Here is an 11214-nt window from a genome sequence, read left to right as displayed (position 1 = left end):
TTAGCATGGCTAAAAGAAAATCAAGTGCTAAAATTCAAGACAATGGGAAAAAGGCCTCAAAGGCATTTTAGAGATCTTTAATATAGTCCATCCCATCACAGGCCCAGAGAATTAGGGGAAAATAATGGTTTTGTGGGCCAGGCCCAGGGCCCCACTGCCATGCACAGCCTCAGGGTCTGTTCCCTGCATCCCAGCTGCTCCAGCTTCAGGCTTAGTTCAAAGGATCCCGGAAATTGCTTGGCCCACTCTTGGAGAGTACAAGCCACCATGATCCTTGGTGGTGTCCATGTGGTGTTAAGTTTGCAGGGGCATGGAATGCAAGAGTGAAAGAGGCTTGGCAACTTCCCCTTAGATTTCAGAGGGTGTACGAGAAAGCCTGGGTACCCAGATAGAGACTGCTGCAGGGGCAGAACCCTCACAGAGAATTTCTACTAGGCTAGTGTGGAGGGAAAATGTGGGGTTGGAGCCCCCACACAGAATTCCCACAAGGGCACTGCCTAGTGAAGTTGTGGAAATGGAGCCACCATCCTCCAGACTTGAGAATGGTAGGTCCACTGGTAGCTTGCCTCCTGAGCATGAAAAAGACACCGGAACTCAACTCCAGCCCATGAGAGTAGCTGCAAGAGCTGAACCTTGCAAAGCCACAGTGATGGAACAGCTCAAGTGTTTGGGAGCCTACTGCTTGCACCACTGTGTCCTGAAGGTGGAACATGGAGTCAAAGGAGATTATTTTGGAGCTTTAAGATTAGTGACTGCCCTGCTGGGTTCTAGAGTTGTGTGGGTTCTATTGCTCCTTTCTTTTGTCCAATTTTTCCCTTTTGGAGCAGTAATGTTTACCCAATGTCTGCATATCTATTTTATCTTGGGAATAAATAACTTGTTTAGATTTTACAGACTCATGGGTAGAAGGAGATGAGTCTGAGATGAGACTGAAGATTTGGGACTTGATGCTTAAATAAATTAATACTTTGGGGGACTATTAGCAGGGTATGATTATATTTTTCAATGTGAGAAGGACATGAGATTTGAGTGGCAACTCCCACTTCTCTCTTGCTCCTGCTCTCACCATGTGAGATGCTTGTTCTCCTTTCATCATTCACCATAATTGTAAGCTTCATTAGAAGCAGAGGCTGGTACCACACTTCCTGTATAGCTTACAGGACCATGAGCCAAATTAAACCTCTTTTCTTTATGAATTACCCTGTCTCAGGTATTTCTGTATAGCAATGCAAAAATAGCCTAATACAGTATCAGATCCAAAAAGTCATTGCCAAGAACACTGTCATAGAACTTTTCTCCTATGTTTTCTTCTAGAAGATTTACAATTCCAGGTCTTACAATTAAGTCTTTGAAACAATTTTTAGTTTTTTGTTATTGTGTAAGAAGAGGATCTAATTTCATTATTTTTGTTTGTAAAACTTCAGCTTTCCCATCACCATTTATTGAAAAGATCTTCCTTTCATCCTTATGTATTCTTGTCACATTACCAAAGATTACTTAACTATATATGCCTGGGTTAATTTCTGAACTTTCTATTCTGTTCCCTTTTTATATGTCTGCTTTTATGCCAGTACAATATCGTTTGATGACTGTACTTTTGTAATATAATTTGAATAGGAGGCTTCTAACTTTGTTCTTCTTTCTCAAAATTGCTTAACTATTCAGTCTCATGGTTCTTCAACAATGTTACAATTGTACTTACTCTTTTTACTTTCTAGGAATCACAATTAGAAACAATTAAGTCTCACATAACTGGAGGTGCTGTTTACAGATGGGTTGACTGAGGAATGCTCTTAGGCGTAATCTGGGTTTTCTTTATTTTCCAAGATGAGAAAAGTTTTACTCAAGTCCTGCGTTGGTGAAGAAGATGCTAACCACAATTTATCTCCCTAGTCTGAGAGGTCTTTTTACTATCTCAGATGTAGCAGTCTGGACCTACTTATGGCCCCAGAAACTGTTTCTCTCACTCACTTCTCTTCCTAACATAGAGAAAAAAATCTTTCTTTTCAATTGTATAGCTTTTCCCAAAAGAATACATATTTAAAAAGATTGGAGTCTCTAGAGACAAAGTTTCATCAATTTATCATGTATTCATCTTTCCTAGATTCACAAAGGAACTTTCCTGTGATAAGAATAAGGTGGGATGTGTACCAGAACCAGAGCAAATGTCTCATACTGACTTTGAAATTGTTTTTGTACCATCCATGGTCTTACCTTTTTCATTGATTCTTCATGGTTTCCTCTAGATCGTCTATATTTTCCTTGAATGTTTATGTATTTCATGCAGTTAGATTTTATTTTAGCTTATTGAATGAAGACTTTTTCAACATTTTACTATGAATGTTTTCAAACAAATGGAAAAGTTTTTAAAATTTTACATTGACTGCCTATATATCTATCACAAAGATTGTACAATTAACATTTTAACTATTTTAGATTTATCACACATCTTTGCATCTATTCATTTGGCACTAGGTATTTAACTTTGCCTTTTAAAAATTTAATATTAATAAATTTAATATGAATTTTTCTAAATTTGCCATAAGTTTCATTTTATATTTTGTCATTATTTATTTTCTATCTATTTCTAGGAGCTATATTTAAAAAATTTTTTATATCCAGCTTTAGAAAGTATACTGATTATAGCTCCTATTCCTCAAAATTATAAACAATATACTTAAAACTAACAATTCCACATTTATTTTTGTTAGTTAATAAATAATAACTTTTTAGTATAAAAGGAGAAAATTTGAACACCCATATTTCAGTCTACCTCTATTTGCCGTCTTAACTTTAAATATACCTTGCTCTGGGTGGTAACATTTCTAAATTATTTTAATATTTCTCTCAATTATTTATTCTTAGGTTTTATTAATGGGATTTCATGCTTACCATTATTTTCTTAACCTTTACTTCTTTCTCTGTTATGGAGTTCTTCATTTTGATTAATCTCATCTTTGGCTGAATATTTTTGCATATAGTTTGCCTTTTTGTTTTAATAGTTTTCCAAGACTAATTTATTGAGCTATGATCTATGAATTCTTACATGAAATCATAACACCCTTAAATCGTATTACTTTTTTCCTAGAACTTTACAGACATCAGTGTTCTTTCTTTTTTCAGGAAATGATGCTCTGGATAATCTGAAATCAGCCTGACTCCCTCTCTGTTAGGTGTCTCTTTACATCAACTGGAGATCTTTGTTGTTGTTTTCTTGAAGTTCGTAATATTTACCAAAGCAAAATGTATGAGAAGTAATTATTAGTAATTTTCCTAGTACACACTGTACATTGTGATTTAAATATTCCATTCTTGATTTGAGAAAACAATTACTGTAAATATTTTTCTTCAACACTGTTCTTTGGTATAGAAATGGTAACTATACAGAACAGATCTCTTATGACTTTTATATGTATCACTTTTATGCATTATTCCTCTATTGTTTTCTATTTCATTAAATGTGACTTTGCTTATCTGTACCTAACTCAATTTTCAGTAAAATTTATTTTACTCATTTTTCCTTCTACTGTGGCTTTAATTTTTGAAATGATTTAATTTTACTGTAATTTTTTCCCAAGTTCTTCTTACTCACTTTGTATTCCCTTTTGTGAAGAGTAATTATCTCTTCTTTCATTTATCATGAGTTATTTTTTAGTTTCTTTAAAATAATTTGTATATTGCTGTTGAGATTATGGGGAATTATTTTTTTAAAAGTACAAGTGCAATTTATCTAATTGAAAAGCTTCAACTTTTTTTGGTTTATTATGTTTTATCCTGTCTCTTTTCACACTTTAAGACTTCATGGGAACGTGTGAGGGGTTTTTGTTACTTTTACTACTTTTCTCTTAATTGAAATAATTTTAACAGAGCCAGCTGATACTGAAGAGGAGAGTGAGGGTAAGCTAGGGAGGAAAATTTGGGCAGCAGATTACACATTTATCATCTCTGTGTCCACCTGCACACTTTGCATTACCCTTTAAAATTCAGCTCACATTTAAACAGTGCATGATTTGAAGGTAAGAGGTCATCATTTATCCTGTTGCAGTCCAAAGTTTTAAAACAGTGTCATTAATTGTGCTTTACCTAAATTGGTCACGTTGACAACCTGGCTCTCAAATCTCATTTTTGAATTCCAAACCCACAAAAACATTGATCCTTGGCCAGTAATTTCAGTTTTTGGTGCATTCCCATCTTTCCTTTAAACCTAGCTTGCCATAAATGTAAAGGCTGTCATTGATCTTTTTATCTCATTGTGAGAATATCAGTAAGAAAATCATGATGACTCTAAATGTCCCTAAGTGAACATAACTACAACAGATTAGAATGTAGTACAATCAACATAATAAAGGAAAAAAGACTGGTAATAAATATACCAGTATGATACCAATAGTCATCAGTAAGTTGAGAGAGTATAGATATTTATATTTTGCTAATAATTATATGTTAGAATTTTTGTACATATTTTTATAGTTTTATTAGCTATATAATAATCAAAATAAAACACATTTATTTTAAAAGTTCCTGAGGATTGAATTTCTCTTTCCTTTTTAAATTGCTTGAAAATGATTTCATATGAATTTTCATTATTATCATTATGACAATTAGTGGACAAGTTTTTTGCTGTTTTTATATATTATCAGTACAAACTATTTTCTCAGTCATTTTACCTCATTGGTCAGATTTGTTGCTCCTTTAAAAATTTTTTCCATTTTTTCCCCCTTAATCTTTCCAGGTATAGTCAGCAATACTATACATGTAATCAATTTGTAAATAAATGGTGGTTGCTTTATTTTTGTACCATTTTAAGATATACTTCAAAGTGGGGTTTATCATTAGTTGTATAATACTGTTTTGAAAATAAGATGTTCAGGATTATGTTTTATGTCTAAACCATTCAAAATAAGTTGCACACACAAGTTAAATATTCCATTTTATTAAAAACTGTGGCTAACTTTTGTATTTATAACTCAAATGTAAGAAGTGTCATTTAATTATTTGAAAATATTAAATACCAAGTCCTCTCAAGTTTTCTTAGTGAATTATATTATATTTTGCTGGCCTTTTATTTGGTGGATAAGATTATAAATCAAAGTTTTTGCACATGGGCCATATTTAAAGTATTGGCATGGAGTATGGTTGCCTGGAGTGGCTGTTTTCTTAGTCCCTATTTACAATTTTTCACCAACTTTTAGTAGAAAACAAAAGTTTATAAATTCAGAGTCTTTGCTTTTTGGAATATTTGCAAATGGAAATGATTGTAAATGATCATATGAAAAGTTAGACTATCAAAGCAGCAGTTATAAAAAATAATTTATCAAAGAAAGTCTGAAATCAAAATTAAAACATGAGGCAAAATAAGAAAGCAAAATTGAACATATAAACGAAATAAACACATATACCTAGAGTTTTCATGTTTATAGAATAAACAGTCAAATTAAAGATGTGAAAAAATTATACATGAAACTACTCTTTATAATACTATAATTAAGGATACATGTCATTATTAATTCACCCAGACTTACAGATTGTACAACACCAGGAGTGAATCCTAACGTAAACAGTAGACTATGGGTGATGATGAGTTGTCGAAGTAGGTTGTTCATGAATGGTAACAAATGTACTACCCTTGTGGTAGACATTGATAATGGTGAATAATAGGGGAGGCTCTGCATGTGTAGGGGAGGAAGTATATGAAAATCTTCATACCATCTGCTCAATTTTGTTGGAAACATAAAACTGCTTGAAAAAGTCTATGAAAATTATATGTAATAAAATTATAGTATTTACTACAGTAAGAAAATTTTATATAATGAAATTTACTGTAGCATTTACTACACTGCTTCTAAATTCATATGAAAATACATCAAGTACAAAAGGGTTCTTATATTGTATCAGTCTGTTCTCATGCTGTTATAAAGAACTATTTGAGACTGGGTAATATATAAAGAAAAGAAGTGTAATTGACTGGCAGTTCTACAGACTGTACAGGAAGCATGGCTAGGAGGCCTCAGGAAACTTACAATCATGGCAAAAGGTGAAGAGCAAACACATCTTGCCATGGTAAAGCAGGAGAGAAAGAGAGCAAACTTGGAGGTTCTGCACACTTTTAAACAACCGTATCTCAAGAGAACTCACTCATTATCATGAAAACAACAAAAGGGAAATCTGCCCCCATGATCCAGTCACCTCTCACCAGGCCCCTCCTCCAATGCTGGGAATTACAACTTGACATAAGATTTTGGTGGGGACAAAAACCAAACCATATCATTCTGCCCCTGGCCAAAAACCAAACCATATCATTCTGCCCCGGACCCTCCAAATCTCATGTTCTTCTCACATTTCAAAACATAATCATGCCTTTCTAACAATCCTCCAAATTCTTAACTCATTCAGTATTAATTCCAAAGTACAAGTCCAAAATCTCATCTGGGACAAGATAAGTCTCTTCCACCTGTGACCCTGTAAGGTAAAAATAAGTTAGTTAATTCCAAGATACAATGGAGTACAGGCATTGGGTAAATGCTCTTATTCCAAAAGAGAGAAATTGGCCAAAACAAAGTGGCTACAGGCCCCATGCTAGTCTAAAACACAGCAGGGCAGTTGTTAAATGTTAAAGTTCCAAAATAATTTTCTTTGACTCCATGTCTCAAATCCAGGGCATGCTGATGCAAGAGGTGGGCTCCCAAGACCTTGGGTAGCTCCAACCCTGTAACTCTTCAGGTTATAGTCACAGTGGCTGCTTTTATGGGCTGGCATTGAGTGTGCTGCTTCTCCAGGTGCACAATGCAAGCTGTTGGTGGATATACCATTCTGGGGTCTGGAGTATGATGACCCTCTTCTCATAGCTCCACTAGACAGTGTTCCAGTGAGGTTTCTGTGTGGGGACTCCAACCCTAGATTTCCGTGCCATGTTGTCCTAGAAAAGGTTTTCCATGAGGGCTCCGCCACTACATCAGACTTCTGCCTGGACATTCAGGCATTTCCATACATCCACTGAAATCTAGGCAGAGGCTCCTAAGCCTCAACTCTTGCCCTCTTCACAATCACAGGCCCAACATCACATGGAAGCCACTAAGGCTTGTGGCTTGCACTCTCTGAAGCAAGGCCCTTAGCTGTACCTTGGACCCTTTTAAACCTGGCTGAAGTTGCAGTGTCTGGGATACAGAGTTCCATGTCCTGAGACTGTGCAGAGCATTAGGGTCCAGGCCAGGCCCACAAAACCATTTTTCTTGCCTAGACTTCCAGGCCTGTAATGGGAGAGGCTGCTTCAAAAGTCTCTGACATGCCCTGGATGCATTTTTCCCATTGCTCTGGCTACTAATATTCGGCTCTTCTTTACTTATGCAGATTTCTGCAGCCTTGAATTCTTCCCAAGAAATTTTTTTTTTTTTCTTTTCTACTACATGGCTGAGCTGTAAATATTCCAAACTTTTATGCTGTGCTTCCCTTTTAAATATGAGTTCAAATTTCAGACCATCTTTTTTGTGAACACATGTGAGTGTATGTGTTTAGAAGCAGCCAGGCCAATTTGAATGCTTTGCTGCTTAGAAATTTCTTCCACCAGATACCTTAAATCATCTTTCTCAAGTTCAAAGTTCCACAGTTATCTAGAGCAGGTGCACAACACAACCAGTCTCTTTGCTAAAGCATAGCAAGCCTGACCTTTACTCCAGCTCCCAATAAGTTCCTCATCCCCATCTGAGATCTCATCACTCTGGCTTCTCTGTCCATATCACTATCAGCATCTTAGTTGAAACCATTCAATACATCTCTAGGAAGTTCCAAACCTTTCCTGACCTTCCTGCCTTATTCTGAGTCCTCCAAACTGTTCCAATCTTAGCCAGTTACCCAGTTTTGAAGCTGCTTTCACATTTTCAAGTATCTTTATGGCAAAACTCCCCTACTTATTAGCAGTTCATTTTTGCACTGCTATAAAAAGCCACCTGAGACTGAGTTATGAAGAAAAGAGGTTTAATTGACTCACAGTTCCACAGGCTGTAGAGGAAGTATGTCTGGGAGAAAACTTACAATTATGGTGGAAGATGAAGTGGAAGCAAGGACTTCTTACCATAGTAAAGCAGGAGAGGGAGACAGAGAAAAAAGGAGGAGATTCTGTACACTTTTAAACAACCACATCTTAGAGAACACACTCATTATCACAAGAACAGCAAGGGGGAAATCTGCCCACATGATCCAATCACCTTCCACTAGGTCCCTCCTCCAACACTAGGAATTATAATTTGACATGAGAGTTCAGTGGAGACACAGAGCCAAACCATATTATACGTGAAGTTGAAGTTTCCTTGCATCATCAATTTTGACTCCTCTCCAAAGCCCTTAAGGCTTCTACTGCTTTAAACCTTAGTTTTCTTTTATTACTCTATACAAATATGTTTATCTTTCATGGCTCAACAAATTTATTTATCTTTGGGCAGTGACTTGAATAAAAATGATGTATGCTATACAATTTTATTCATTATTTTAGGTTTTCTGATTTTCAATTACTTTGTTCAAATTTATTTTTATTGTATTTAATGTGATCCTTCCTGATGGTTAGCTCTTCTTTCCACATTCCTTTATCATAATACATCAGAGGTCCATACAAGTGCAACAAAATGATAATTATGTAAACATTATTGTGATCACCTGACAACCAATAGTGTATTGCTTTGACCATCACAGACAACATTGTGATAAAATATTAAAAATACTCATCACCTATTTGTTATTTGACATATCTTTTACATAACACTCACTCAACCTTAAAATTTTTATTCATTTCAAAACTCAATAAAATTCCACTTCCTAGAACTTCTGTAAGCTTATGGATTAAAACAAGTGATTCTCCTTTATAATTCCACTTCTTAGAACTTTTATACATCTGTGGATTAAAACAAGTGACTCTCCCTTATGTGTACACTGTGCTCTATTCTCACCTCTGTCACAATGAGTGTGGTTCAGAATATAAATTCATGCTTCCAATTTAATTTAATTTTCAAGAAACTGTAAGGTCCTCATATAGTTAAGGACTAGACAAGGTGCTAAATATTAAATGTGGATGAAATGAATATTGTTTGTAATTTCTAAGATATATTAGTAAATGTTTGGTGTTTTATATATTGAATTTTTATATGGAAATTCTTTTGAATAAAATAAAACATTGATACTTGTATTTGAAAAATACTAATTTTAATTCTACCACTGTTTCTGATTGTCAGATAACCAATTATCATATATAAGGGTTTAGTAGTGTTCATAAAAGATTTAAATAGTGTTAATAAAGACATATAAAAAGTAAATATTTATGCCAATAAATTTTCATAAAGAAAACAAAAATATTATTTATTTTTAAAATAAAAGGTCAGATATATGATCCTTCACACTTACAGTCTTAAAGGGGTTATTCATAAGCCTGAATTGATAATAAACAGTTATTCTTTACAGGTTTCTATGATTGTCTGTTATGTAAATAGCGATGCAGATGGCTATTTAGAAAAAGTTATCCAGTAACAGTTTTTTAGATCCTTTCATTTTTATCTGAATTACTGATATTATTCTGTTGATGCTTTTCTTAGAATCTGATAAGATACTGCATTTTTGAGACAATCCTCAGTATGTAATGAAAACCAGGATAATTATAATGACATGTCTGTTACAATTAGAAATCATCAAGACTTCAGATCTACAGATATTCCAGATATAAAGAAAAAAAACAGAAAGAAAAATGTATGAATATATTTGTATTCTGGAAAAATGCAGGTGTTATCTGTTGCCAAATCTGACATCACTAGAGGTAGTTGAAGGTACCTAGAATCCTGTTATGTTTCCTGCATTCTCAGACAGTTAGATATGCTTTAAATAACTTCAGAAATTTTCAGAGTAGTAGAAGCAAGAATAATGATTGCTTTATGTTTATGTTTTCTATTCCAGAGAAAAGTATCTTTCATATAAATCTTCCTTATGAGTTTTTAGTGATTTTAAAAGTGAGCAGGGTGTATTTACAATCAAGAGATGATTTGAAAGGTCTGGAATTTTCCTCATCTTTTTACCTAATTGACAGTTTTATATCAATCCTGTTTTGTAAAATATTGCCATCTTTAGAAGCAGATATATGTATAAAAACATATCCACCTTTCCTGAAAAGACATTAACTTAATCTAAGGAAATCCAAAACAAGTTCAAAGAACATAAAAGCAAATGAGTATTCTGCTCCATCATATCTGAAATTTTTAATCAGAAATTATAATAATAAGGAAGAGCTGTCTGTTAAATATGAAAAGCATTATGATTGAGTACTTGATAGTTACAAAATGATTCTGATTTTATATACAGCCAAAAATTTTAACATTTTAAAAATTCTTATGAGGGATCACTCATAAATTCTTATGAGTAGAAATTTATGGAGGATTTATGGGGGATATCAAATGACATGTAATCATTAGTATTGACTTGGATAATAAGGATGTTAAAAGAAACGTTATGAACTAACGAAGATCTGAAAAAGCAAGGTTCTATAAGTAGACATATTTGTATGAGCAGAAATTTTATAATATTTTAAATTTTTGGTTGATTTTTCTCCAGGAACAAATTAATTACATATATTCCTTAGAGATTCATAAATGTCTAAATCAATTAACTGACTTAGTCTAACCATCTATTTATATATTCATAAAAAACATAGAAAAAATGATAAAGTATAATTTTATTGATCTCTCAATCTAGTAATTATTTTGGAAATCTTCATATAGAAATATAATATATATTTTTTAATTGAGATATTTTTATTATAGTAGATATATTATTATTTGTGATATAGCAGAAATATTGAAGAATTTGGTATCCTAAAACTTATTCCAGTCCTAGCCATCAAATAATCACTTATTCATTGTGTTCCTTGACCTTAATTGGTCCTTCAGCCTAAAGCAATAATTTTTAGTAAATGTTCATAATATTCAGAAGAATGTTTTGCATTAATACAAGCCTCAACTAAATGCAGATGAATTAAGGGCATTGTATTCATGCAGGTGGAAGAGTACATATCTTCAGCAATTGTATATTAAGAGAGAGGAACACTTTAAAACACTTCTTGGAAGAATTCGTGACTATTTTTGGTGAAATTTTATGTGTGTGTGTGTGGGGGGGGGGGGTATCAGTGTGTAGGAAATTTTCCTCAATTGGTTGATGATCATTGCATAAAGAAATCAAAGAGAAATT

This window comes from Piliocolobus tephrosceles, chromosome 3 (genome assembly GCF_002776525.5).
Source record: "Piliocolobus tephrosceles isolate RC106 chromosome 3, ASM277652v3, whole genome shotgun sequence".
Taxonomy (NCBI): domain Eukaryota; kingdom Metazoa; phylum Chordata; class Mammalia; order Primates; family Cercopithecidae; genus Piliocolobus; species Piliocolobus tephrosceles.
Note: the sequence above shows the minus strand (reverse complement) of the source record.